The sequence below is a fragment of the Oncorhynchus mykiss genome, chromosome 3 (genome assembly GCF_057628025.1).
Source record: "Oncorhynchus mykiss isolate SJ-2025 chromosome 3, ASM5762802v1, whole genome shotgun sequence".
Classification (NCBI taxonomy): Eukaryota; Metazoa; Chordata; class Actinopteri; order Salmoniformes; family Salmonidae; genus Oncorhynchus; species Oncorhynchus mykiss.
Window position 1 is genome coordinate 35408853 of NC_143024.1, and position 25486 is coordinate 35434338.

General features: G+C 42.0%; 1 long non-coding RNA gene across 1 annotated transcript; it reads right to left on the minus strand.

The window, feature by feature from the left end:
- Positions 1–737: 737 nt before the first annotated feature.
- On the minus strand, positions 738–15663 carry LOC118947709 (uncharacterized). Its single transcript, XR_005041888.2, has 3 exons — positions 15518–15663; positions 8960–9196; positions 738–3328 (listed from the first exon to the last, which is right to left on the minus strand). It is a non-coding gene; the product is annotated as an uncharacterized LOC118947709 (long non-coding RNA).
- Positions 15664–25486: the final 9823 nt, after the last annotated feature.

Below are 25486 nucleotides of genomic sequence, written 5' to 3' on the forward strand. Positions count from 1 at the left end.
AAATGTTTACATTAAATTGCAAAGATTCCTAAAATGAAAACAACTGCTTGATAAACCTATGCTGTTAGGGTTGCATTTCATTTGTTTTAAAGTATATATACAGACCTATACACTAGGGTCAGCAGACTCTTTTACATGACAATGGTAGTTACTTGTGAGGGCACATATGCCGGTTGTTGGCACATTTGCCAAATGTGGTGTCAAACATCTCAGTGACAGTACACTGTAACATGCAGTACACAGAGGACTACACACCTGAGTAGGGTTGTGTGTGTGTGTGTGTGTGTGTGTGTGTGTGTGTGTGTGTGTGTGTGTGTGTGTGTGTGTGTGTGTGTGTGTGTGTGTGTGTGTGTGTGTGTGTGTTGAGGGTTATTAAAATTCAGTAAACTTAAAATAAATGAAAGCAGTTATGGATTGCGTTTACAAAAAAATCCATCTCAACCATGAATTGAATTGGAATTGTTTGAAGATTTGGCATTTCATCACAACTATTATGATGATTATTGTGATCTCAAGTAGCTCAACACTAAACGTATAAGATCCTTAATCCTGTGGAATTTGGCAATAGAATTTTCCAGTCCTGGCTCTGAGTTATCAGTAAATCTGCTAACCGCTTCAAATTAGGGCAAGTATGTCTTGTGATATACTGTCAGTGATTTTTTGGTGAGTCTTCCACCTTCTCTTTCTTATATGCCAACAGATTCATGAAGATGGACAGAAATAGAACAAAACTGTTGTTTTCTGTTTGTTTTCAATGTAAACTTTTATTACTAATCCATGACAGGACACAGTTTGTTTTTCATACAAAGGCACGTGGTTCATTCAGTGCAATCTAGCATTACATAATACACACTAGATTGCATAACACAAACAACATCGGTTGCTTAAAAATATCTGAATAGACATTTCATCTCGGTGCAAAACAAAACAAGAAACAAATAATTATTTAATCATTTCAGCGACCACAATTTGTTGATTATATGCGGATAGACTGGTTTTAGCCTTCCCTGAAGTGACTTTTAGTTACGGATTAAAAATGTTTTTCAATTTCAAGCTTATCCAGGCAGATGTAATAATATAGCATTGTGATGCTCAAGATGATCAAAATAATACATTTACAAAATCAGACCAAGATAGTCTCCTTCAACTCAATTGCACAAGCGCTGAATAGATTGTTAAAATGAATATTTAAAAGATTTGCATACATTATCAATTGGAATAAAAATGTGCCACTTCCTGAAAATTTCTATAAAACAAACTAGTCTATGATAGTGCTTGCATTATTGCATTTGCTTGCATGTGAATTGTGTGTGTGTGTGTATCTGTGCGATAATGTCAAGGACAGGAAATGAAGGAAGTCTTTGAATTCTCTGTATTTATCATGTCTTACTCTAAAGTACCTTGTATTACGCTGATGTGGTTTGCTAGGGAAAGCCAGGCTACTGCATTCAAAGCCTACTTGGAAAGCTTAAGTGGTTTAGAATGTTCTGTCCGTGCAGCCTAGCTTACTCCCTATAAACCGCACTGCTGATCAAACAGAGCTCTGCCATCAAGAATATTAGATGTGTAATTCCTACACTGATTTGCGTTGGCAGAGGCTTAGGGCCAGCATATTCAACTCTGTTATTGAAAAATTCAAACTAAAATGTCTCTCCACAATTTGTTTTATAAATCAAATGTGTTATGTTCATCTGTAATGTCTAACTTTCTCTCTAACGTTCACTCTTTCCCTCTTTCACACACACGCACACACGCACACACACACACGCACACACACGCACACACGCACACGCACGCACGCACGCACACACACACACACACACACACACACGCGCGCACGCACACACACACACACACAACAACAACAACCTACATGGTAAGAGAAAACTGAACAAACAGTGTAATATTTCATGAGATTGTTCGCCCAAAAATAATTCAGTTGAAGGCTTGCCCAATATATTTGGTAGCAGGCCAAAAACAGTTGCATAGAGTATAAAGACAACAGCTCTCCCATTCGCCTCTGTGTCATATGACACACGGAGCCGTCCAATCGCAGTGCAGTATTCTTCACTGCTGCCGTGGGTCTCACATTCATGTGTCTGTCAGTCATAGCAACTAGTAAACAATAAAATATAAACACAAAAATTGGCAAAAATTCTAACCCATTTGATCTAGGTAGGTCTATGTTATTTATATAGCTTGTTATACAACATTCCCATGAAACACCATGGACTCTATTCATACATTGTTATTTACTTTAAATTAAAGTAGTAGTAGTAGTAGTAGTAGTAAAGTGCTCTATTCTATTATAGAAATGTTTGCACCTAAGAATCTGTATTGCAAGGAACATTTCCTCACATGTAACACACACTGAGTGTACAAAACATTTAAGGACACCTTCCTACTATTGAGTTGCAGCCTCAATTCGTCGGGGCATGGACTCTACAAGGTGTTGAAAAGCGTTCAACAGGGATGCTGACCCATGTTGACTCCAATACTTCCCACCGTTGTGTCAAGTTGGCTGGATGTCCTTTGGCTGGTGGACCGTTCTTGATACACACGGGGAACTGTTGAGCGTGAAAAACCCCGCAGTGTTGCAGTTCTTGACACAAACCAGTGTGCCTGGCACCTACTACCATACCCCGTTCAAAGGCACTTACATTTTTGTGTCTTGCCCATTCACCCTCTGAATGGCACACACACAATCCATGTCTCAATTGTCTCAAGGCTTAAAAATCCTTCTTTAACCTGTCTCCTCCCCTTCATCTACACTGATTGAAGTGGATTTAACAAGTGACATCATTAAGGGATCATAGCTTTCACCTGGATTCACCTGGTCAGTCTATGTCATGGAAAGAGCAGATGTTCTTAAAGTTTTGGACACTCAGTGTAGATGTTATTGAGGCTGCAAGCAAATACTGTAGGTACACAGCACATGTCATGTTTCTCATTCATAGCACAGTGTATCCAAGAATCAGTGCTTCTCTGTTCATCTTGGATCCTGAGATATTTGCTCTTGTTTTCCATGCCACCACCCCACTTTCTTGTTGGCTTAATGAAAGGAAAGAAAACCAATCCTGATTGGCCCTTGTTGGATAACTAAACTCAGGCCAGAGGTCCAACCACATGTCAGAGGCAGCTAAAGTGCTCTGATGCTCAAATGTTGTGGCACAAGTCGGAGTGTAGTGGACAAACATTGTTGTAATGGGCCTGTTCCATTGCAAATACTAGGGATGGGTTGGTAGTTTGTGGGCAACTTCTCTTCTCCCAATGGATTACTGCTCGCTGTCATTTCTGCCCTCTTCCAGTGTTCTGGACCATTATTTGCCTGGAGGAAAAAAAGATAGTATGTTAGAAGCAGGGGTTGGGATCCAAATTATTTTCCAATCATTCCGAACTGAACCCCTATATTTCTTGTTCTTGCTATGGAACGTGCAGGCTACATGTTTAATTGGTCAGAGATGATGCAACTGAATTTTCACAGGTGGGGAGAGAGCGAGAGAAATGGGTGAACATGGAGGAGCATCGTTTGAAGCGCTGAGCATCATGACATAAATGGGGATTGTGTAAAGGCTATTACTAGCATCAGAACTTCACTGAATTGCAGAATTATATACTAGACATTAGGGATATTTTTGGAACAAAAAATAACATTATTAACCAGTTTTCAAGATTTGAAAATAGCGGTTCTGTTCCGTTCCTTGACATGTTCCTTGACAAGAGCTGCAAAACCTGGACCCGTACAAATCAGCTGGGCTGGACAATCTGGACCCTCTATTCCTGAAACTATCCGCCGCCATTGTCGCAACCCCTATTACCAGCCTGTTCAACCTCTCTTTCATATCGTCTGAGATCCCCAAGGATTGGAAAGCTGCCGCAGTCATCCCCCTCTTCAAAGGGGGCGACACCCTGGACCCAAACTGTTACAGACCTATATCCATCCTGCCCTGCCTATCTAAGGTCTTCGAAAGCCAAGTCAACAAACAGGTCACTGACCATCTTGAATCCCACCGTACCTTCTCCGCTGTGCAATCTGGTTTCCGAGCCGGTCACGGGTGTACCTCAGCCACGCTGAAGGTACTAAACGATATCATAACCGCCATCGATAAAAGACAGTACTGTGCAGCCGTCTTCATAGACCTTGCCAAGGCTTTCGACTCTGTCAATCACCGTATTCTTATCGGCAGACTCAGTAGCCTCGGTTTTTCGGATGACTGCCTTGCCTGGTTCACCAATTACTTTGCAGACAGAGTTCAGTGTGTCAAATCGGAGGGCATGCTGTCCGGTCCTCTGGCAGTCTCTATGGGGGTGCCACAGGGTTCAATTCTCGGGCCGACTCTTTTCTCTGTATATATCAATGATGTTTCTCATGCTGCGGGCGATTCCCTGATCCACCTCTACGCAGACGACACCATTCTATATACTTCCGGCCCGTCCTTGGACACTGTGCTATCTAACCTCCAAACGAGCTTCAATGCCATACAGCACTCCTTCCGTGGCCTCCAACTGCTCTTAAACGCTAGTAAAACCAAATGCATGCTTTTCAACCGTTCGCTGCCTGCACCCGCACGCCTGACCAGCATCACCACCCTGGATGGTTCCGACCTTGAATATGTGGACATCTATAAGTACCTAGGTGTCTGGCTAGACTCTAAACTCTCCTTCCAGACCCATATCAAACATCTCCAATCGAAAATCAAATCAAGAGTCGGCTTTCTATTCCGCAACAAAGCCTCCTTCACTCACGCCGCCAAACTTACCCTAGTAAAACTGACTATCCTACCGATCCTCGACTTCGGCGACGTCATCTACAAAATTGCTTCCAACACTCTACTCAGCAAACTGGATGCAGCTTATCACAGTGCCATCCGTTTTGTCACCAAAGCACCTTATACCACCCACCACTGCGACTTGTATGCTCTAGTCGGCTGGCCCTCGCTACATATTCGTCGCCAGACCCACTGGCTCCAGGTCATCTACAAGTCCATGCTAGGTAAAGCTCCGCCTTATCTCAGTTCACTGGTTACGATGGCAACACCCATCCGTAGCACGCGCTCCAGCAGGTGTATCTCACTGATCATCCCTAAAGCCAACACCTCATTTGGCCGCCTTTCGTTCCAGTTCTCTGCTGCCTGTGACTGGAACGAATTGCAAAAATCGCTGAAGTTGGAGACTTTTATCTCCCTCACCAACTTCAAACATCTGCTATCCGAGCAGCTAACCGATCGCTGCAGCTGTACATAGTCTATTGGTAAATAGCCCACCCATTTTCACCTACCTCATCCCCATACTGTTTTTATTTATTTATTTTTATTTTTCTGCTCTTTTGCACACCAATCTCTACCTGTACATAACCATCTGATCATTTATCACTCCAGTGTTAATCTGCATAATTGTAATTATTTGCCTACCTTCTCATGCCTTTTGCACACAATGTATATATAGACTCCCCTTTTTTCTACTGTGTTATTGACTTGTTAATTGTTTACTCCATGTGTAACTCTGTGTTGTCTGTTCACACTGCTATGCCTTATCTTGGCCAGGTCGCAGTTGCAAATGAGAACTTGTTCTCAACTAGCCTACCTGGTTAAATAAAGGTGAAATAAAAAAAAAAATAAAAAAAAATGTTTTGTTATTTTCTGGTTTTCGGTTCTGTTCCCTGAACCGGTTCCAACCACTGGTTAAAACATCAAGATAAATAAAACAAACTCACAATAAAGCCAATACATTATGTGTTAAAATCTTTTCTAGTGAACGGAAAGTCTCTTTCATATAGCAAAAACCATCAGGGAGTTTCTGACAAGTGGCCTTAGGTGCGCCTGGTCTGGTTTTAGCTGAGGTAAGCCTGGGCTCTGTGTGCCGGGCGCAGACTGCCAGCTTGCCAAGGGGATTGAGGGTGAAGTTGAAAGCCACTGTTGGGAGCCTGGTACACTACTGGGCCATAATGCAAAGAGGAAGCATGTGACACACCCTAAGCTGTAGGAGCTGAGACTGAGGGACTTCTGAGAGCTGGGGGCCCTTTTATTTTAGAGCCACTCAGACAAGCAACTTAAAATCTTATCCAAGGGTCATAGAGTATATAGAGAACCAGCCATGATGTTTGCAGTTTTCTGGGTTAGGTAGAGCCAGCATGCTAACTAGCTAGCATCATGTTAGCCATATTAGCTATTAGCTAGAATTATGTTAGCCATATTAGCTTTTAGCCAGAATCATGTTAGCCATACCAGCTAGCATCTTGATAGCAGTTTAAACTGTACTGTATGTCAATGGGCTAACTACAAGTCAAGGAAGGACATTTCTAATTAAACGTAAAATGAGACAGAAGTGGAGTCACAAAAGGGGTTTAGGGTATTGGTGTCGGTTTGAGTTATTGGGAATCATGGTCTTGTTTTTGTTGAGTGGCCTACGGTGAATGAGCTAGTTAATGGTAAATTTACAACCTCAGCATGTGGGCCAATAAAACCAGGGGGACAGGGGGACATAGAGGACGATGAGAATGATTGTGAGAGGAGGAGAGAAAGAGAAAGAGGGGGAGAGAGTAGAGTGGAGGACTCTGGTAATTAAGAGTCTAAGGGAGTGTGAGAGGGGGCACACACTGCTCAGAGCAAACTTTGTGCACGGAATCCTCACTCTTATTTATGCACCCTGTCTATTCTCCCTCCCTTCTACCCTTTATCTTCTGCCTGGCCTTTCCTCTCTCTCCATTCACTTGTCTCTCCCTCTGAATGAATAGTCACAGCGCTATGGTGTCCCCCCCACCAACACCCCCACCCTACACCCCTTATACTCCCCCTCTAGCTCAGTCTTGAATAGGGAGTCGAATTGAGCAAACAGTCAGCCTGTCAGCTCAATAGGAGGTCTGGCCGTGAACTTCAAGTCCTTCCCAGGCCCCCAGCGTCACATTGGGGAGAGAGGCAGGGAGTGGGGAGGGAGGTTTGGGGTTGGGAGGCTGTGGGGAGACAGGAGGGAGGGGGTGAGTGGGAGCCACAGACACAGCCAGACTTTAGGGGGCCCCTACGTGCCAATATTGGGGGGACCTCTGCCTTCCACAAAAGTTCCCAAGACTGGAGCTTTTGCTGGAGGTATGGGGGAGGGTGCTCCAGGTCCCAGCTGCCTCCCCCCACCCTCTAGTCTAGGCAGGAGGGGTGTGTGCAGACGGGACAGTGTCTGCCCCCTGCCCAAACTCCAGCCCTCCAGACCCGCACACTCAGACGCAAGCTGCTGACTGTGCCCACCCACCCCCTCGACTCGCCTCGCTCCCAGCCCGCACAGGCCACACATCATCTCATTACCCAACGCCAGCCACTCCACTGTCTACTGTTTGTATTGTTTTGGGCTCTGCATAATTTACACAGTAAATTGAGAATGGCCCTGGCCCCTGCTCAATCTACCACCTGTTTACAGAGACTGCCCGTGATTAGTGGGTTTGCATTAGATTAGACACTGTTACTATTAAGGTTCTCATGCAATGTTTTGTTAAACTGGCTCCCCAACATAGAAACTTAGACAAAAACAACTTTAATTAAAAACTGCTACCAGCTAATGGTCCGATGAAGCTCCAATGTGAATGTTGTGGTTTTGTCATGATTTTCTTCTCTCTCCACATTTGGCTTAATCAGACGCTATAATTTATTTTAATAACCTTAATAAATTCATTATGTCTAGTCCTAACAGCAATGTGTCTGTAGACCTCATGCAGCGGAATACCTTGGTGGGATTGGCGACGAGACAGACTTAATAACACTCTAGTGTTTCACAGTCCATATGCATGGGTAGTAACTCAGTAGCCTATCCATTAGCAATTCTCTGGCACTGTACAGTATCTTAGCCATAGCACTGTCTCGACCTCCAGTACGCAGACACACACAAAGGGAGTTCTCTCCGTGAGGCACGGACAATGGCACACATTGTTTACCGGCTGCCTTATTTAATAGGGCCCAGCCGACTCTAATTGGTGTTTTGGTTATTAAGCGGTTTTTAAACTTGCAGCTCTCTCTGCTCGGAATAAAGGAGTCGCTACAACAAGCTTGCTTAGGAGAACAATACACGACTTGTCTCAGCACCAGCTCCCCCAACACCTCACCCACCAACACAAAGACAGCTTTCCGCTACTGAGACCCCGCTATCATACTCTCATTCGGCCTCTGCCTCTCTCACTCCCTCTCTCTGTCCCTCAGCCACACTCACTCTCTCCTGGTCCCTTTCGCTATGTGTTGGTGTTGTACTGCAGTGTCTGTCTGAGTAGCATATTCACTGACTCGTGGACGTCACAGTTCTGTCCTTTAAAGAGATGCTCTGAGCTGCTTTTAGAATGTTTAACTAAACAGTCATTAGCGTAAATCTATACATGTCAGGAAATCAGGATAATTAATTACAAAAAAGGAATGATAAGACTTGGTAAAAATAAATATTGCAAAAAGCGTACTCTGTCTTTGATTACTATTGATAATAAGAATAGTGATGATATAATATAGCCCTAGCTAATATTCGTTAATAGTCTCTGGGTGTAACTATCTTATATAATATGCTAAATGTGGAACATTCATGTCTCAGTTATTCTGACCAGGGAATACGGCCCGCGTATTTCAAACAAAATGGCAGGCGCCGCCATGTCGGGCGTGTGTGAAGAGGATGGCACAACAATTCCCAAACGGGAAGAAAACTGGGCTGTTCAGAGCACAGATGCCCACTGAATGCCTGAGAGAGAGCAAGAGCGAGGAGGGATTTAATGCAAGCACACACACACAAAAACCCCAGCCTTCCTCCCCCCTCCATCAACGCGTCTCGTGATTTCTGCAATTAGCAAACACATCTGAGGTGCTTAAAGGCAAGGCCAGCCTGGCAGAGGGAGGGAGCGAGAGAGAAGGGAGGGTCCGGAGGAGGAGGAAAGGATGGGGTGATGGTGGTGGTGTTATGGAGGCGTGATGCAGCATGGCGGGCGCAGAGCTGTTGTTGTTACCTGCTCTCTCTGGTCCTCACTTCCATTTCATGCCAGCGAGCGTCGTCCTAAGATGGTGGCGTGGGCTGCGTCTCACGGTACAGGAGAATGGGGAAGGCAGCTGAGGATGAAGCGAGGGAGGGGAGAAGGGGAGAGAAGATATGGAGGAGAGGGAGTCAGAGTCAACAGCAACCTCTCCTCCTCTCCCTGTTTTTCAGCCTCATTTTGCCAGCATTCTGTCATGGTGGTGTTGGTAGTCTGCACAAAAAATAAGAATAGGGAAAAATATGAGGCAAAAAGAGAAAATGTGAGTATGCAGTTTAACCAGCCGAGATACACATACATGCATGTGTACGTATACACACGCACCCACACACACACCTTTTCATGTCTTTTCTCATGGTACAGTCTGCCCCTGAGCATGCAAATGACTTTCATTATGCAAATGCGTGCAAATCAGATCCAACCATCTGAGAATCAAGACTGGGAAGAAAAAAAATTGACACAGAGATTGAATGAAAGAATGAAAGAGAAAAAGAACAGGGGGAAAATCCTTTTGAGTGGCAGGAGGCGGTAAGTTAGGTAAATGGTATGTGGAGGAACAACAGTGGCCCCAATTGGACAAACAAGATTACCTTTTGTATTATAAAGATGTCTTGTCTTTTTTCTGACTGCACTGTATTTTAACATCATACTTGATATCACACAAGTTTCATATGAAGTTAAGTTCAGACTCACATCATCTGCAATAGTAAGAAAAGAGATTGCTCCAGCTAACGCAGGCTTTTCAGCCATTCCACAATAAATGTCTTTACTTTCATTCAAGGACGCAACAAGAACTTGAGCTCTGTTATGGAATAAACACATGAATTTCACATGTGATCACGTGATCTTTTGGTGAAGTTAATGTGATAATGTGAAGCTACACATGTGAAAACATTTGAGCACGCGCGAAAACATGATCTCGTGAAAGAAATGTGACATGGGGATGCAAAATTTGTACATTTTTTAAATGTTTTCACAATGTGAAACTGCTTATTTCACATGTTGCTTTTACTGCAAATCACATGAGGTGAAAACTTTATTCTCCACACATGTGAAAAAGTGGTGTTAACATGTGAACTCTAAATGTAATACATGTGAACATATTGTTTCACGTGAACAACTAATCTCACGTGTCTCTTTTCATGTTTTTTTTGTAAGGGAATTAATGAAATAATATTGGAGTTTTAAGGTAAGTGGTACGCTGTTCACATAAAATAGTGTAATACTGTATATTTAATCGATATGATTACATTTGATCACTTAGGGACGCACCTTGGATTTAAAATCACACTCTCTATATTTGGAGTACGCTGATCTTTCTGCTGTGTCACAAAGTCTGTAGTATTCTCAGAAGTCCTCCACAGATTAATTACCTACAATGCATCTCTGCAATTAGCTCAAGAGTGCCATCTGCGCTGCTATTTTAGTTCTAAATTAATCTGACTATTATCTCATCATTGATTTCCTTTACTTATTTCATCAATTTGGGGGTTTTCTATATAGTTGACAATATGTTGGTGGGGCATATTATTTACTTACTCCTGAATCACAATGATAAACATAATAGTTATTATTGAGTGTTTTTTTTTTTAACAAAGCTGAGATTTACTTTAAAGTCCAAAGTATAGGAATAGAGGTAAAAATCAGTTATTGGCACAGACATGGTGGCGTAGCAGGAAGATCGTATGTAATTCCTTGAACCAAGAGGTTGTGAGTTCATATCCCAGGGGAGGACATAAATAAATAAACAATGTAATCATGTGTGTAAAATATGTCAATTGAAAACACTGTGACTGTGGGACATTTTGTTTGCAGGGCATGGCCTATGTAATCAAGTGAAATATCCCAAAATGTACTGTAAATCCTACCAAAACCACATGAAAGGTTATGTGATCATGTGAAAATATAATCTAATACAGTGGTAGAAAGGCTGTGACCTAGAAGGAGATTGTCGTCTAAAATATGCAATTGGAATCACAGATGGTTGGCTGTATGGGATCAAATGTTGTGAAACTTCATCATAACAAAGACAACAATGCTACAGTATCAACATGCTAGGTTGATGAAGAGGTTGCTGGAGCTACAGTATCAACATGCTAGGTTGATGAAGAGGTTGCTGGAGCTACAGTATCAACATGCTAGGTTGATTAAGAGGTTGCTGCAGCTAGAGGTTGCTGGAGCTATTGTATCAACATGCTAAGTTGATGAAAAGGTTGCTGGAGCTATTGTATCAACATGCTAGGTTGATTAAGAGGTTGCTGGAGCTATTGTATCAACATGCTAGGTTGATTAAGAGGTTGCTGGAGCTATTGTATCAACATGCTAGGTTGATTAAGAGGTTGCTGGAGCTATTGTATCAACATGCTAGGTTGATTAAGAGGTTGCTGGAGCTATTGTATCAACATTCTAGGTTGATGAATAGGTTGCTGGAGCTATTATGTTAGCCTTTGCATTGTTTTAGCACTAAATAGTCAAGCATATTGTAGTGGTGCTTTTCCATGTCATTCTCCAGCCAAGCTACACATGCAAGTAGCCCAAGAGCTACAAACTAACTCCACCAATCTGGGTTGGAATCTACTAACTAGCTACCAGCCTAGCCTATACATGACATTTGGTGAACCAACGAAGAGCACAGACTAATCGGGGAGGAGAGAGCTGCTATCTGTTTTCACTCTCAGGCTAGAGGAAGGAGGCAGCTTTTGTTTCAGGGTGCCAGTAGGGAGGCACTATTTTGTAGGCTGTAATGGGGGAGTAGGGATAGGGGTGAAGGGAAGAGCCTTGGAGTATGAGAGAGTAGGTTAGGAGGAAGGGAAGGGCAGTAGTAGAGGGGGTGGGGTACCACTGAATGGTGGCAAACCTCTCCTAATTGGCACTTGACATTTTTCTGCCATTGGCACTAAAGTGGGCCAGCTTTCAAGCCCGCTCCGAGTCCTTGTTGGAAAAGTGCCATATGCAAATATGGCGAATGGGTTCCATTATGAAGCCTCTGATATTAACAGCTCAGGGAACAATGAAATTGTGTGCTTACTCTGGACTCGTAGGTGTGTGAGCGAGAACAAGACAATGGCTGCCATAGCAGCTTCGGTCTGAACAGCCCCTTCACATGACGTTCTGACAAGTCATTTCACCAGAATGGCCTTCTGTGGACTGAGGCTCTGTCAGGCTCTGTCCAAAAGCTTTGTTCAATACTGAAATAGTTTGTTACAGTTTGTGCAATATTTGCCAAACTTCTGAAAATGTAATATTTATCTTTTTGTTGAGAGGCTCTTTTTCCTAACTGTTAAAATATACAGAAAATTATTAGCTTTTTTCAAAAAATGCATCCTATGTTAAAACATTACCAGTTGAGCACATTGTTCTAAATGCTAGAATGTACAGTGTTCTGAAATCCTTCTGATATTTCCCTATTTTGGATTGTTTACCCTTCACTAGCTCCCTGGGGCAACAGTGGAAGGAGATCTAAACATAACTCCTGTCTTCCTTTGGAGACTTCTTGGCAAATCAATGAGGAATTGTAGCAAAACTGAGAAGCATTTTCAAAGACTGAGAAATGATAAGAGACTGATCTTGGACAGCTAGGCCAAACAAACTCCCAGCACTAACTTCCAAGAGGAAACATATAAAGCAGATTGTCAAAGGCCGTAAAGCAGTTTCATCTTTATCTCCACACAAGTCGAAACTGTCAGGGAGGAAACAGAACAACGGGTCCAACAATAGCACCCAACTCCGGTGTGGTCCGAACCAAGTCAAAGTACACCTGTTACTGCTAAGTTACCAAACTTGATCTCCTTTGTCTGGGTGGGCCCATTGACTTCTGTAAACGCCTGAAATACATGCATTTCTCTGTGAGCGACAGGGAGGCGGGGGCCACTTTAGAAATGGCAACGTCTGCCCCTCTGTACCAGCCCAACAGTGAAGCCATTTTCCAAACTCTGTTGGTGTGTTCTGTTGAGAGAAAAGGAGGCAGAGGAAAGGGGTAAGAATCACTGGGCCTTTTTCAGAAACCCGTCTGGCTGTTAGGACCCGGAGGTGCTGAAATGGTGGTAAAGGAGCCCATTGTCTCCCTGTGACAAGTGGACTAGCTCTATTGACTGTAAAGTCTAATGGTGTGGGGCCGTCAGGGCCCGGCCACAATGCCTGCTTTTCTACTTGACACTTGGAGTCTAAATCTGCTTGCCTAGTGCCTGAAAGCTAAGACAAATCCACCAAACCCTCTCTCTGCCTCCCTTCCTTTCTCCTCTCCCTCCCTCCATCCTTTCTCTTTATCCCCCTCTCTCTTTCCCTGCCTCCACTCCAGACAGGGCTACAGTAGAGTCCTGGAGATTTTGTGGAACTCCTGTTTTTGTGCCATTTTCAGGCAGGCAGTGCTAAGGCCGTCTTTCCTCTGGGGTAGGGTTGCAAAATTCCAGGAACTTTCAATTAATTCCCTGGTGTTCCAGAACTCCTGGTTTTGCAACTGTACTCTAGGGTCCCTAGTGTGGACTGTTATTGATATGACTGTGCCACACACAGTTATCCTCCTTATCGCCAGAAACAAAACAGCTGCACCAGTGCACACATCTTCATGGGCATCTGTTACTGACATCATATCATCGTTTCTTCAAATAGTATTCATGCTTATCGTACAAACCGTAGCTAATTGGAGAGAAGAAAAAAATGTACTGCCTGAAAAAGAAATACAAACTGATGTCAGAAAGCTAATCTAACTTTGCTGAAATCTCTACCTAGAAATGTTGTCATTCAATCAAATTTGACTTGCATAACACTTTGTAAAAAGCCAATTTGTCACATGAACAGCCACAATGGCATGTATATAAAACCACAGATAACAGCCAAGAACAGTCATTGGGGCCTTGTTCCAGTTCCCCTGGATTATTTCGTTGGTAATGACAGTAGCCAGGGAAAACAGACAAAGAGCCAGGTACCACTGTGCCACCGGAGGTGGTGACATCACCACCTGTCACTTCCTGTCAAGGCCCTCGTCTCTCTCGCTCCCTCGCTGAGCCCTGAGCTCAAATGTCACACTCAGCACCTGCAATGCAGCAGGCAGGGACCGCTGCACAACCCGCTAAGATTGACATTGTGAGTGTTGTTGCTATACAAACGCTCCAACAGGAGTTTCAGTCTAGTCCAACGTGCCATATTGGAGTCAACATTGTGTTTGTTATCAAAGCAGAATTCAAATGTATAAATTTAGCTGAGTACATGTGATTGAAACCCTGTTTAGGCCATTGATCACCAGATGAATAACATGTTTTTCAAACATACTGGTGCTATAGTATACAATTTACTCTCCAATTTCTCTGTAATGTCTTGAAGCTATGGAAGGCTGATTTGGCCGAAAGACAGAAAAATCATACTAGAAGCCTCACTCGACATGATTCTTTTTCTAGTTGAAAAGAAATCAACATCATTGCCTTGATGGCTGATTCAAGGTGTGAAGATCTGATTGACCAATTACTCCCCACTATGGGCTGAGGCCCGGATTGTTCCCTCTCTCATGGCTCTGTCACTGGGGGCAGTTTCTGGTTGATTGCCCTCGGACCACTCCTCCACAGAGCCCCACACAGTGGCATTCAACAAGATCCATCAGGCCTTTCCACATGGTAACACCTCATGCAATGGAGGCTTCGCCATTGGCACATTCACAACCAAGCCAACTGTCACCTCAAATCAAACACCCAAACAAAAGCAAAACCTTCCCACATGAAAGAAAGAGGGGGAGAAATCAAATAAACAACCGTCTAGTTTAACAAAACTGGCCTCAAACAAATCTGTCCATTCGACTATGTGCTGGCAGGGGACATGATCATGGGATTAACTTAAAAAGTCCATTGTAAACTTCCACAATCCAAATAACGTATGACATTAGAGGCTATAATCAGCAACCATACTTTCTATTCATTTCACCTGTTTTCCAACAGCCTTAACTAAAAACCCATCAGCCGAGTACAGAATTGCTACAGTGATAGGATGGTTACTTGCAGCTACTGACTGGCCAATTTGTTAAGCATTTCGGCAAAGTCCGCAGTCAGCACCATTCAGGTTGGTGTTGGTTCTTTGGGACCCGCCCACCACTGCTGGCCATGTGATCGTAAGGATAAGCTGCTGCATGCAGCCCCACACAGAGGGATCGGGGGATTATTAGATTACAAGTGATCCTGTTGGACCAACCGGGCTGCGAGGGACCAATGCCATCGGCCATGTGCAAATATGAGGAAATATGTGTATGGCATTGTGTATAACTCATTATTTTTAGAGATCAATCTCAAAGCGATCAGGATTTCCCAACTCTACGGCTCAGGGGAAAATCTCAATGCCTCAAAAATGTGGATACTCAAAGACGTACATTTATAAGAAACTCAACAAATACTCAAACTCTCAAATCTACTGCTAAAATTCCCAAAGGCAATTGTGATATATTTGACGCAATAACAGAGACAGATAGTTGTAATTGTCAAGCTGAGCTAAAAAGACACACATGTACACATACACACATAAACCTGTGTAATTGGATGACATCACACGACTTACTTGACTTTTTCTTCTGCTTCCGTGTCCTATGATGTCGGCCATTTTCGTTGCTTGTTTTGCTGTGATTGGTAGAATGGGGTGGTGCAGCATTTGGGATATGTGTTGGGGATCTTGGTGCCTTTCAGGAGCGTAATGGGATTCTTGTTACTTTCGGTTATCTAGCTTTATGAAGAATGTACACCACTCATACAGCTAGATAACCAAAGATAACAACCAACCCCTAAGGCTGCCCATCCTCTTGTGCCACAGGTGATATGCATTGGCCAGATTCTGACCTATAATCAGGAAAAAGACCGTATAAACAATCAGAAAAATTAAGACTTGAATTTCCCTTTTCAAATTTAAGAGCACCCTAAGTAAACTTTAGCAGTTCTATAGAGAGGTCTGGCCACATTCATGCAGAACCTAAAATGTAAGAAATGCTGATTATTTTAAATTAATCAACTTTAATCAAATGTGTACTTAACAGTTCACAAAATACCAGAACCTCCTGACCCTCTGCTTAAAGTACTCATCAGCAATTGGCCTGCCAACATTTCCCTGCCAATCCACCCTCACTGTTCTGCTGTTACAAAGTCTTTGATTGGATGGCCAGCCCATAACATGGCAGCCAAAGCCTTGACTCCTCAAAGCCCAATAATCAGCGTGAGGCTTGATCAAAACACCAGTCCAAACTGGTTATGGCGCCAGTCTTCCCAGACCACCCCTCTCCGCCCCTGCGCCCACCCCTATGGTGAGGCAGTCTCTCACAAGGACTGGCTCCATAGGAGGGTGATGGCTTCAAACGCCACCCCCCGCCATGTCCAAAATGTATTTTTTAAATTAAAACCGTTTTACTGTAAGATGCAGAGAGAAGGGTTTGTCTCTTGCGTTTGCATATCTATCAGAGATTCCACACTAAATTGGGGAGGGCATGTTCAAGGTTGGTGTCAGAATACGGCACAAAAGCACAAACACACACAAGTGCAAACCTACACACACAGATACACACACACACACACACACACACACACACACAGAGTACACACATTTATGGCACATCGCACAAAGTGTTTCTGTGTGCCCAGCCCCACATCGAGGCTCCTCCCATCTATACGTGTTCTAATGACTGACAGGAGAGATGGGGGGAGAGCGAGAACGACAGAGAACATTCTCCCCTTTAGTGTACACATCTTTACCTGTAGTCTCATACTGTTGTCAGACAACACATCCTCTCCTTACTGTCAGCTAGAACAAGGATTCAAGCTTGAAAATGTCTTCTATCTTATTTTGGTTCATAATCTACCAGTCACCATAAGGATTTCTAACCACCTTTATCATTTCTTACTACATTATGATACACAAGGACAAAGCAAGGTTCTTTGAAAGCCTCCGCACTCGCAAACATGCATATTCCATACAGTGCATGCACATACACCCATGCACGCAAGCACACACACGTGCAAACCAAACAAAAGCATGCACACATGCTGGAAATAAGAATGCCACTATCTTTCCTGAAAAAGTGACTATTCACTCAGGAAGGTATTTCTTCCTGCCAAGGACAAAATGACATCAAAACAAAATACTGATGCAGTTACAGAAATGTCCTGATCTGTACGTGTTTTTTTTTTGTCAAAGAGAATTTACATGTTACAACATAATTTGAAATGATATCTGACATGGATATTAGATAAACTTATGTATAATAATAAGACTTGATTATATAAGCATAAAGGGTTGTCAGTACATCTATCGCAGTGATTAATTTGATTGTACTTATAAAGCATGAAATGATTTTGAATTATACTATCCCAGGATTAATATTTGAAATTCAACAAAATAATAATAATAATTGGCTGTTTTTTTTAATACTGTACACAGTATGTGTTTTTAAATTGCTCAGTTATTAGATCAAATAAATAGTCGTAATACTACCACCTGATAAGTAACATTATATTCTCAACATTATATTGAAAACAATCAAAAACATGTATTTTATGTTATTTTCAAGAAATTACATTTGACATGTATTTCATCGTTTGCAGTGGAGAGTTGGAATTGGAAAGTTGTTGTTTTTATCAGCCTATTTTATTAACCTATATTATTATCATTATTACTGTTATTATTATACTGTGCAAATTCCAAATAGTTTGATACGCAGTTGTGACGATTCCTTCTGATAACGTCAATGCATTTGACCAACTTTATTTCAAGTAATAATAATAAACATTATTTAAGGAAATAAAGTAAGAAAGAATATGTTTCATATTAGGCCTACATTGCACCAGATGCGATTACAAAGAACTCACACTGCGCATCTGTAACGAAGCTCATGTCAGATTCAGCACCACAATAGTGGACAGCTGCCTTGTCTCTTAGTAGCCTTCAGTGCCAGGATTTCAACACCAAAATCCCAGATAAGCATATTAACTATCATACAATCCGTTTGTTAAAAATAACTACATTTGTTTTCTTGTTCTAACAGTTGAACATAGGCCTACCCCTTGGTAAATTCAGATAGGCTTCTATGGCGCAGTAACATGCCAAGGAGAGATCCGGTTCGACTGTCTATTACTGCATCTTGCCAACCACATAATTGTCAAGGGGTATATCTCTTTCAGCCATTCATTCAGTCATTCAGTCATTCATTCAAACAAACCTAATCACTCCTCGCCATTGTATAAGACGTTGGTGACGTCCTTCAAATGTATGCTTAGGAATGATTGAAAATGTTTGATGAAGCAATACACAATGCACATATTTTCTGTAGATTTATTTTAGGTACAAAGAAAGTAGTTATAGCTTTATAATAAAGTGATCAATGTATGCCTTTGAGATATGACGTGATTCGATGTAATTAAATCCAACCTTATCTGTAATGTATTGGCACATTGCTGTTTTCTCAGGTCTCAATGCTTATGCACGAGGCACGAACTGAGGTCATTTCTAAATGTTCATCATATGTAATTGGCGCGGTCGATGCAATCTGTTGGCAGAGGGCCTAAGCTACTGTAGCCTACCGCTGCACACTGGAACCTTGTGGCGTCATTATACCAACAGCGTCCACTGCTACTGAAAAATTACGAGCTTGACAAGTATGAACGCAAAGGTGTAGATAAGCAGTAAAATAACATTTCATTTCTGTATTCTCTTGTGAAATGATGATTGATACAGTATTAATATCCATAGGCTTAGTCAATTTGTAATATTTTAATTATTGAATCGAATGGACTAAGTTTTCAATGGGTACTTGCACTGCACTCTTATGCACAAATAATATCATATAGGCTAATCGAATTACAAAAGGTTGGTGTTATCGAGTATACTTGGGACCCTAAACCCTAACCCTAACCTTAACCTTAACCTTACCTCAACAATATCCATATCCATAACCATAACCATAGCCATACCCCATTACCTAACCCTAACCTTAACCCTTACCTTAACCATTTTACAAGTCGACTTCAACGGGGTATGGACGTTCCAAGGATCCCGGAGAGCACGAACCAACTACAAAAAGTTACGATTTTAGCTAAACACGTCCCACAATGTCTCTTCCATTTGGAATTTGTGCAAGTGATTTAACTGAGTTAAAGTGATCAATGACTAAGCCATACCTGGCCAGTTATTAAGACTGTAAGAGTGTGTGGTGTATTTATATTACCTATTCCACCTGCTCTGTTGCGCCTATATGTCTCTCCATTGAAACCTGAAAAAAACAAAAACAAGAGACGCTTATTGTCCAACCCATCTGCAGTCGTATGGTAACTGTCCGGCTAAAGTCAACAATTACAACAACACAGTTTCGTTTGAACTGAGTATATTACTTTTGTTATTGTCCCTACAGACAAGTACGAGGCCTCAAGTCTGCATCTGCCCTTCTAGATATGACGTTGAGGCAACATAAAACCACTACATGGTCCAAGATAGTAGGCTAAAATTCACGAGAGCGTTGTTATGTAATCTACCTGTATAAAGGCATCTGAGCTAGATAGGTACCCGAGTCTAGAGATAGGACACGCCTCAGACGACATCTCCAAAAGCTCTTTAAAAGACATTTGGCAATAGGCAGATCGATTTTTAGACAAGGCCTTCAACAGTACTCGTCAAAAACCGAGTACAACCCACAATCCAGCTAGGTGCTTGGAAGAGATGTGCACATTAAATTATTTGCAATTTAATAAAGAAAACACGCACGTTTATGGATAGAACGTCACCAGATGTAGCACCAACTATAAAACCAAACCAAACAACAACCTGGCTGTGCAAAAACCAATTCGCTTTTTCCTCTTAGGCAGCTAAATGCAAGCGTTACATTTCATGTAATTCTGCAGTCTCTTTATTTACACATCATACCATGGCCTATGACAACTAATGTGTACGCAATGTGCTATTGCGGATTATTAACGTATATATTAGTGTCCTGTACAGGCATACCAATATATATAAATATAGTACTACTTCACAAACCATAATGGAAATGCATATCCATGGTCTATGCTCCAGTAACGCGCACACGTGTGCTCAGAAGGCCGCGTATTCGACGTGCACGTGCGGATTTGATGGCCTTGTGATTCTCCATCCACCCGCTATAGGTGTGAGCAGTAGTACTTTATACTATTGCTATTAAGCGTTTTCATAATCTGGACTCGAATCTCAAATGATCAATTGATCAAGGCCTTGCCTACATTTTGAATAGGCGAATTGTCCTTAAAACTATAGAAGTTGAATAATAGGCTACATTATTGTGGACTACATTATGTGGCAAATTACACGGCGGATGACATGTAGACAATTTTCTTGTGATGTTTTATAAGTACATCTGGCTACATGAATTATTTATGTAGAAATTGTATGGTATGTAAAATGACATATGCGTTATATTACCTCTGTGAGTCTGCGTCTGTCTGTGTTGATGCATGTGGAACCTTGCAGTGTGAGGGGCATGGTTAGTCTACTCCATGATGCGTAATGGAGGTCGTTATCAAGCCCCCTAGCCTAAGATTGACCATATCCCATCTTTCTTTCTTTGTGCAAAACTATTAAACTGTAATAGGTGAAGTGTTGGGTGTAATGAAGGAGAGAGCTGTGTCGTATCTAATACATTGTGAGCCTGCCCTTCCAGTCATTAAATTCAAGAGAGCCCAAATCCAAAATAATGTATATGTCGAAATGGTTGTTTCCATATGCTACAAATATAATTTCAGCCTACAAAATTAAGCCATACTGTAATGGATAGGCTATTTTTTTTTTTTTTTTGTCTTGTAGGCTATCTAATGTCCGGACACCGTGCAATATAAATTATCATACACAATCTTCAAATGAGCATAACCATTTGAAATGATAGCCTATTCGAATGATACAGGAAAACCGGTGCCAAAGACGCATTTATTGCGGCCGATATTGCGCGAATAGCATACCGTGAGTGCCAAACCCACCAGGATAAAACGATGCGCTAGCGTGTTCTTTTATTTGTTCTGTTTTATGCTATACATGCATGCAAAATTACGACTGCGTTGTCCGCATCCGCTCCAATAGCACGCAACAGAACATACATTTTCTAATCATATATGCCATACTCACCCCGGTGTCTGCCAGCCACGGTTACAAACGCTCTCCACAACAATCAACCAAGCGAGTCAAGAGATGTAGAACAACTGAGCGCTTGTAGGTTGGCTCGCGCCTGGTCTTGAGCTTCATGGCTGCAGCTCGCTGTGACGTCGCGCTGGCCCCATCCATTCATCTTTTCGCGGCTGGGTCCCCCTTGTTTATAATCGAGATTATTTCCCATAGAGATGGTGTTCGCCTCCCCCCGCGGAGAGCGAAGTGAACCGTTCGCTGTGCCTCGCGCTCGCCATTCCTCTTGTACAATGCATATGAACTTAAACATGCCTGCCAAAAAACATATAGCATTGACAAGACCCTCCCCTTATGACACGACAGTAGGGGCCTCTCTGACACGATGCAGCTCTATTGTGTCCCCTCCCCTCTGAAATTAAGAAAGCTGGCTGCGATATGAATATATTCAACATCTCTCCCAACCATGGTTTTGTATAACGGTAAATGTTATCGCCCTCAAGAGTGCACGTGTCCAAGATATTCGTCTCATATAGGCTAAACTACTACAATCCTTTATGTCTGTTCATGGCGTCCATTTTCTTGTGATTTCATGCCAATGGTACGAGGTTGAGGTTATATGAATCAGTGATATGGGCTTCAATAATCCACTTGGGATATATTTCTAATATTGAGTGAAATAACTCTATAACTCCAAAGTCTAAAAAGTTTGTCATGGCTGGTTGGAGTGAGTTTTAGACCCTGGCTCCTGTGGGATTATATGAATTCCATGTAATCTTGTCTAGTTACCAATATTCGTTTGACATGAAGGCCCCTGCGACTATGGACTAACTCCTGCGCCTGAATCAAGTGCGCGCATTCCCCATTCCCTTTGTCTGTCTCTTTGATACAGAAGACTCGTGGAATGTGACCACTGGATCGCCAGGGTGAGACCGTGCAAATCAGCTTTTACCGTCAGCACCGAGTCCAGACCAGCAGACAAGAGCCAAGAAAGGGGTCTAGGTCGGTTGATTATCATAATAATCAGATCGTGGGGAGGAAAATCTCCTTTGAATAAATTACTTATTCAATAGGAGGTTCGACTGCCAAAGAGACAACTTTGTCAGCCACAGTTGTTGTTGGTTTCTCTCTATCAGTGTTCAGGGGTCCCCATTTCTTTCTCTCCAAATGTTGGACGCTTTCCTAGAGATCAAACTATAAATACGGCTACTGTTTCTTTCCCGGGCTTAGTTTGGTAAGCTTGTTTTCTTCTCTCCAGCACACAACGATGCACAGGTTACCAAGGGCAAGCCTAAAACCGTCCTTTGGTAGCGGCTAATGGGCTATGGGTTGGGACAATGGCTTCGTTTCCCCACAGCGACCGCGTGATGGGAACCCGGGGACCGTGGTGGACAAGATATTGTTCAGAAATGTATGATGGCAATTTGCACGTCTCAAGTTCATTATCACTCGTCAGGCAACTCTAGCATGTCTCCCAACCCCCTCCTGGCAGTACAGCCTCACTGTTTGCACAGTTTAGCCTAAAACCACACAAAAAATGTACACTCTTCTTATAGGTGCCTATTAGTCGTAGCATATTTTAAGCTAACATTTGACATAAATTCACCGTACGTAAATACTTATTATCTTTAATTACGCATACATCGAATATGTCTTGTAGTGGTCATTATGTGATGTGTCTACTGACGGGTTTAATCTCTTGAACAGCTTCCTGTGAACAACTAGCGCATCGGTTTAGGAAACACTAATTTTTTGGGGCTGGTAAATGCTGTGGTAAATACATAATGTAATCATTCGTGGACTTTACGCATTGGTTAACAAAATGGAATATGATTGCCAAGGGAGGATTTTGATAATGAACTTATTTTGTGTGACACCCCACCTGACTTAAACATTGTGTAAAGGACAACACTCTTGTTATATCATCCAGATTCCGTGCATCCATAACTATGATATCCTTCTTAATTTGCTTCTGGTAATAGATTGAGATTAAGATTCAGAACATCTTTATTGTCCAATTAGGCATATTGCATCAAAAACCCAAACATACAAGGAAAACACACATAGGCCTACATAAAAATACAAACCATGAAAACGTGAACTCTCTTGCCGAACATGTGTGTGTATGGATGTGTGCGTAATGACAACCCGCCTGAGATCCATCTTTGCTCTTGCTTCTAGTGAAGCAATAGCCTCATACTCACCGATGTCTGAGCATGGAAACTTGTTGATTCAGACTCCCAATGCGATTATTGGCACTTTGGACATGATGAAAACCTGATCCATTCTTCTCTGTGCATATTTTAGACTCATCTCAAGCCAATGTGAGAGCGTCTGATAAAATACTAAGACAATGTTTGATTTTGTAGTGGTTTGAACGTAAATTACAGAGCCAGAGTCTTATTCACTCTTTTCCACGAATAGCTCCGTACCTATACAGGGGGGCGTCATGGAGCCACATTGCAAAGGTAAGACGTGGCACAACGTTTATAAGAGCACCGTAAATTATATCTGCACAGCCATAAATTAAAAAGGAGATGAAGCAACCAAATTGAACAAACACCGACCAGTTGCCTTATGGTTTTGTGGTTTTGTGGCCTTATTCCTCCAAATAATATATTTTTGTTATTCACACATCAAGGCACATTAAAGTATAGCCTTTAGGCTACGAGCCCAAATCAGCAGAGGTGTGTATCCGGCAATAACAAGGTTTGCCAGTGCAATAGCTTTGGGTCAAAGGCACAGGTCACTCCCAATCCCTTTAGGGCGTGTACGCTATTTTTTAATTGAAATATGTGGCAATTATAGACTACTAATGCAATGCAACTTTGATAATATTTATGCATGTGTGTGTGTGTTTGTGTGTCCGCGCTTGTGAGAGACAGAGAGCGCGAGAGAGCGAAAGAGAGAGAGAGATACAGACATGGGGTGTTGAAATTGAAAAACCACAATACCTCAATTGTTTTTAAACTTTGCCCATAATACGCCCACTCGTATTTATCAATTATTTTTAATCATATCACATTTCCCCGATAAACAATCATATTTGTGTGTCAGGGCTTAAAATGATGCGCTTTTGCAATATATTTCCCAAGTCCAACCTAGCTCTTTCTAGTTTTCTCACCACTGCTAATAAATTGCCACCCTTGTCTTGGCAAGCTAGAATCTGAGACGTGCTTAGCAACTCAAAGCTCAACGATCTTTTGTCCCCCTAAATCTGGACATATTGTCAAGACTCCATGGGAGTCCATTGCGCGCACACACCCTCCTCGCGCCACATGAGACAATCCCTTCCCCCTATATCATTCATCAACCGAGAGGAAGTTTTTACGTCAGGTATTTTATATACCGAGAAACAAGGCGATATATTATCGATATATTATCGCCTACACATTTCTGTAACACGGATATCAAATATGTCTATTATATGTCAAATATGTCTATTGCAAATAGGCTACAATGATACCTACATATATTCTTACCTTTACATTTGCCATAGGGCTGCACCTGTCCGCTTGCACTTTTTGATATATAATGTTCAAAATAATCAACATGGAATCTGTTCTGGAATTGTGTGAATAGCATTACGTTGAGAGAATTGCAACAGAGCGTTTCAGTAGTAGCGTACATGCCTCATGCAGATACAAATACAAACTTGCAGGTCTACTTACAATTACATGCAGATAAAAATACAAACTTGCAGGTCTACTTACAAATACATTTAGTAGGTCTACATTATTTGGTATTAAGTGTAGGAATGTCTTATGAATAACAAAGTAATCCAGGTCTGTTAATTGAAAAAATGTTTCCTGTAAACTATGCAGGAACAAAAATGGCGTGTTGAAAAATCTCACACGCAAGAGTCATTACGCCTGCAATTAAAAATTCATTTGCATATGCTAATCAGTACAAAATTAATCTTGACGCTCAATTGGAGAATAGAAGGAGGCCCTTCGTCTGGATCAAAAGCAAAAACATATTCTTTTTTTGGTGCAATCGGTAAAAATAAGGTTCAGAAAGCCTTAAGAATGAAAAATGCCAATACATTTTACAGTAAGCTTTTCACTTCACTGCAGGTCTACTCTTCATTGCACTTCAATGCACATTTGCACGCAAGAAAAAATGCAGTCCAGGCCTATATTTCCAATGTCAGTGTGTGTTTAGTGTCTGTGTGTGTTCAAATTGTGAAAATGATTTCCTTGTCTTAGATAGAACAATCTAATGCATGCTTATGGTCACATTGCAATGGTGCATAAGTTTAGTTCATGATTCATATCTTAATTAAACAATGTTTATGGGCCATATACGTTATAGCCTATTAACAATCACAATGCATGTATTGTGGTTTTATAGGAGTGAGAGCGCTTTATTTCACTTCAAGTGTGCAGGAAACAACCTCTCCCAGATGCA